The sequence below is a fragment of the Mixophyes fleayi genome, chromosome 1 (genome assembly GCF_038048845.1).
Source record: "Mixophyes fleayi isolate aMixFle1 chromosome 1, aMixFle1.hap1, whole genome shotgun sequence".
Taxonomy (NCBI): Eukaryota; Metazoa; Chordata; class Amphibia; order Anura; family Limnodynastidae; genus Mixophyes; species Mixophyes fleayi.
This window is the reverse complement of record NC_134402.1, coordinates 165,460,883-165,466,489: the sequence shown is the minus strand read 5'-3', so window position 1 is coordinate 165,466,489 and position 5,607 is coordinate 165,460,883. Positions and strand designations below refer to the sequence as shown.

The 5,607-nt window shown below is 39.5% G+C and overlaps 1 pseudogene; it reads right to left on the bottom strand.

Annotated features, from left to right (window-relative positions):
* Positions 1 to 3,419: 3,419 nt before the first annotated feature.
* Positions 3,420 to 4,030, bottom strand: LOC142106614 (large ribosomal subunit protein eL18B-like; annotated as a pseudogene).
* Positions 4,031 to 5,607: the final 1,577 nt, after the last annotated feature.

The window sequence follows — 5,607 nt, the reverse complement described above, 5'->3', positions numbered from 1 at the left end:
CATTGTCCTGGCCTCTTTTAAAAATGGGAACGTGGATATGAGACCCCAACAGAAAACACAGACATTGACAGATTTCAAATACAGGCTATTGTGTTGTGAATGGCTGGGACTGCAGCAACAGCCAAATGTTTGTGACTGCCTGATGCAGGATTGTGCATTTCTTCCTTTGTCTTTCTTCCCTCTATTAGGTCCGGTTAGTATGTGTCCTGTTGGTACTTGTATTTTTTATGGCATGAAATTCACTGTATGACTTACTCAATGATTTCCCATGTGCACAGCCTGGCCTTTAAACACAATAGGCATCAACCCTTATTTACTTAAGTGTTACATAACCGAATACACTTGAAATAGTTACTGTGTATTTCAGCAGTTGTGCAGTGTGAATGTCTTAAAAGAAGACACAGTATTCCAATCTCATTGCAAAACAATAAATTAAATAAATTAAATAAAAATGATAACCTAAACCGTTCACTTCCTCTGAAATTATAGGATGGCATCCTTTTTAATCAGCACAATTTGTTTCATAGTGTCCAAAGTAACCTAGTAGTAACATAAGATAAAAGTCGCCCAATGGTGAAATACAATTTTTATGTAAATACCATAATCGTGCACACATTCAAAAGTACAAGGCCACTATTGAACGTGCCGCGATTATGGTATATGCATAAAAATTGTATTTCCCCATTCAGAGCCTCTTTATATATATATATATATATATATATATTGTGGCAAGAGCCCGCTACTGCTGAAGCACACGCAAACAACTTCTTCCTTTTTATGTAGTTTTATTGTCAGGATGGTAAATGTTTTGACACGTACAGATTTCACAGCAATTCTTGGAGACCCTAAACGCTAGCTAGACATAGACCAGCTCTCTCAAGACCAGCCAGCTTCCCCAGCGTTGGTCTCACTGAACAAATGATACAAACAAGCTTTTATACCTGATACTCCTCCCCCAGCCTTAGCTTGATTGACAGGTGACACACCCACCTTCTCTTTAAGAGGAAACGCCCATCACTGGCTCTGTTTGCACTAACAGACACACCCTGTCTGTTTGCTGAGAGGAAGGAGCTTTCAAATCATGTAAGTTAACCAAACTTTAAACTATTCATAAGTCTTTACCTGGTTTAACCTCAATCGAGGTGCATAACTGCGCCAATGTTTTACTCTGCTTGTATGATTTCTCTGCATCTTGTCAGATAAATGCCTCCCTTTGTTACAATATATATATATATATATATATATATATATATATATATATATATTGTGTGTATATATTTGAAAACCTCGTCTCAGGCAGAGAAAAAACAATTGGCAGGTGCAGAGACTAAGATGTTGAGTCTCAATGCTGAGTTTCACTAAAGGATTCAAGGTAGTGAGACACAGACTCTGCAACTGACGCCCATCATTTCTTTTCATGATACTGTTGGTCTATTTATAGGTCATTTAGAAGCCAGTGCACGACACCATGTCACCAGACACAGTGAAGGCAGAAACATGGGGCCTGAGTCATCAAGGAGAGTAAAGCATAAAATGGAATAGCTTTGCACCTAGGCAAAACCATGTTGCTTTGGAGGGGGATGTGTATTTAAAATGTGGGGACAGATATAGTTGCGGTAGGGTATGTCCTAGATCAACTTTAAATGTCAGTGTTATGAAGGTAAATGCAGGAAATACTTTATTGAGAAGAGGCTACCGTTGGTTTACAGACAATTACCTCTAGCCTAAACTACAGTAAAAGTTGTTCTAGTGAGAATTATTGAACACATTTGAGTTCCACTTAAGATTTTGAACTACATATCATTCTATGTATGTGTCCCTGCCCTGAATCCCAAAGTCAGAGCAGTGTATGCAAAAAGTTCGACATGGAAGTCTTGAAATCGGATATAATGGCCATTGCAAAAAGTTGTGTACGTGATTTGCAGATGAGGGAATGGTTTATACAGTCAGAGAAATGTATGAAAGATTGCAATAATCAAATACAATGTAGCCCCACCTGACCAGCATACAATACTGAGCCTCTGACAACATTTTAGGAAGCACTGTGCTTTCTGAGCACTATGCAATAAAAGGACCATTGTGAAGATCACTATACAATGCAAAAAGCATTTTGGTGACATATGCAACATAGAGTTCTTTAGGGACAACTGAACAATGTAGAGTCCGTTGGTGACTATTGTACAGAGCATGACTCAATGATGACCATTAGTGACCACGATACAGTGCAGAACTCAATGACCACCATAAAAAGCAGAGCCTATTATTAATCACTATACAGTACAATTGACCATTGGTGACCAAAATACAGTGGAGAGCCCTCTAGTGACCATCAGAGTGCAAAGCTCCATTCCTCCTTCCGTTACCACTAGGCAGAATTTGGCTGTTATTTTCTACTCTTCCATTATAGGGAATGCATTTACCTCCCACTACTGCCTGCATTTCAATGTCAAACAGGAGAAGGAGAGTGGAAGAGGAGTTAAAGAATGCAGGGTCTTTGCTATAACTCCCCACTATTTATGTGACTGAAACAATGTTAGTGGGAGAGATAAATGTGTCTCCTGGTCTCCCCTGGTAGTGACACAATCTTTTTAACTGGACATTTTCTCCTGGTTTAAAATGAGAAGACAATATTGTTAAATATTAAACAAGCCTGCTTACAAACACCTATGGCCCAACTAACCCCAGCTGTGCCTTTATCAGACACCATTCCCATGAAACAAACAGCCTTTCTGGTACTTGGTGGCTAATTGGCCTAAGCTACATCATCAGCACCTATTTATATAGCGCCACTAATTCCGCAGTGCTGTACAGAGAAAACACATCAGTCCCTGCCCCATTGGTGCTTACAGTTTAAATTCCCTAACAAACACACAGATGGAGAGAAAGAGACTATCATAGTCTCAGGGAATCATACTCATGACCCCAGTGCTGTGAGGCAGAAGTGCAAACCACTAAGCCACCGTGCAGATACATCCATGGTTTTATTGATAGTCAGTCTTTCCTTAGCCTCTAATTGTGCAATTATTATTATTATTAATTTTTATTTATAAGGCGCCACAAGGTGTCCGTAGCGCCGTACAGGGACAAACGAATTACAATACAATGGGAGACAGCACAGTACAGTAAACAGTAAGCACAGTAACTCAGTAAGCTCAATGCACAGCTAGAGAGGGCGGGGAAGGGGGAGGGAGAATCCGCAAACGACGGGGCCCAAGAAGGAGGGCGCGGAAGACAGGGAGACCCCCAGAGGGGGGAGGAGGGAGCTAGAGGGGACGGGGGGTGGAGGACCCTCGAGGAGGAGGGCTAAGTAGCTGGAGAGCAGAGTTAGAAGTGGTGGAATGTACTTTAAATAAAAAAAAACAAACCTATTTGACATGTGAATTCTTTAAGCACACAAACATTTTTAAATAGGATTTTTTTTATGTGAAGACTTAACATTTTTATTGTGTACAAAGCATAGACAGTGAGTTTAGTTCTTGCATCCTCTACTGAGTCTACGTCCCCTGGGACGCTCATACTTTCTACCCTTAGAGCGAATGTAGGGCTTGGTGTGACTGTGCTGCACCGGGTGCCTTGCCAAAATGTCTGTATGCCTCACATGCCTTACCAGGGCCTGACAGCAAAACAGTGGTCTTGCCTTTAGGGGCAACAAGGGCCAGATGGCTAAATGTTATGATTTGGCCTCTAGATTTAATAATTCGGCTACATGCTCCACTGGACACACCTTCAGTTTTTTTGATTTCCTGAATGTGGACATCATCAGTAATGCATCCCACCTCCACAGCAGTTTACTTTCTTGTCCACGAAGCTTCATCTTTTGAATCAAGCGAGACAGAGACAGGGGAAGCCTGTTGGTGCGGCTCATGAATAAACATTTTAGTACCTCTCTATTGAAGTTGGAGCTGGTACGGCAGCAAAGAAACGATAACGACTTTTTGGCTCCTGTCGCTGCACCTTGCAGTCTTTGTTGTGACGGATATCTACACCCATGATGGCGGCTGTAGCAGCAGCGGCATCTCGGGGAGGAAAGGAAAGAGGAGGGCTTTTAAATGAGATATAATATTACAAAAAGTCACAATCCTTAATGAACAAAAATGGTTATAACAAACTGAAATTCAAATACAAAATACACTGTCCTAAATAAAAGACATAAATGGAAGAACTATATGCATGTACTCTTGCACATAAACTTTTTTTCACTGCTTTGTAATCCTTTTTTTTTGTTGTCCCAACCCCAAACTCCAATCTCTGTGACATTACTAAAAGAGGTGTGCTGGGATGCTAAACTGTTTTACAAGCAATTTATTGCCATATAGGCCAAGAGCAGTTCTAGTATTGGATACTTTAAAATATGCCATTATTCCATTTTGAAACATAGTAGAGATATGTGATTGATGCCACTAAACTTTAATTCCCTACACATGTCCATAGAAAACATGATTTGGTTATATTGTTTCTTATGGGAGTTACATCATCCCTATGTGTTCATTAAGGGGCATGTATATGTCACTTAACTGGTGGTATTCGTTTTCCCGACAATGGTGTGAGCGACAATGATGAAATGCAGACTTACGAGAAAACACCCAATGCACTTTTCGGACAACTCTTCAATGGAGACTGATATCAATTCCAAAGATACAGCATGCCAGGACTTCAGTTGAACGTCATCAAACAGAGTGACATGGACATTTTTAAATTTAAAGCGGCAATAGCAGGACCCGGCCACTCTACCATTTAATGTAAGGGTTAGATTACATTACAAAAGGGACCGCTCAAATGAACTTACATTCTTAAATGTGTTTGTAACATTTGGCACAAAAGAGTTCAAGATGACTGTGAGCACACGGAAATTAATTAATTAATTATTTAAATACATTATATGGTCCTATGTACCTGGAACCCCAAACCTTTCCAATCCTGTCATCTGGCGAATGTTTTCTGTTAGGGCACATGATTGACTCCTGACTAAATTTTAACATTAGATGTAAGGATTGACCAACACAGATTTAAGTAAAGCTTTATATAAACATAGTTGGCCTGCCTCCTTGTAATATATTCAGTGTAAAGAACCTTAGGAGAAGTAGATGGTGGAGTTTCACTTAGAATTTTTGTTGGACTAAAGATGGCCAAGATTTGTGACTTGCTTATAATATGCAAAGCATCCATAATATTTATAGGCTTATAGGAAACACTTCCCGTAAGAATGCCTCCATTCCTCAAAATCTCACTTAAAAGCCAAAACATTTCTATTATTGATAATTCATTATTTTTCAGTAAGTGAAAGCTAACATAAAAAACATTAAAAAGAACTGAAAGACCCTAAATATTGAATACTGAAAGAGTCATCTTAAGTGTTTTCCTTGACAGTGAAAGTGCTCTAATGTCTAATCTCACAAACTGGTTCACAAACAACTGAGACCTAGCATTGTATTTAGTAACTTCCAGTCCCTTAGAACAAGCTGGCTTACCTATACTTGGTTGACACCAGATCTTATGCACATAGTCACAGGTGTTAAATACTAATGTGTTTTTAAACAAGTCAAGGTCATTACTTTACATTGAAACATGACATCACATCTCACAGACAAAGGTTTGGTCAGATTCCAG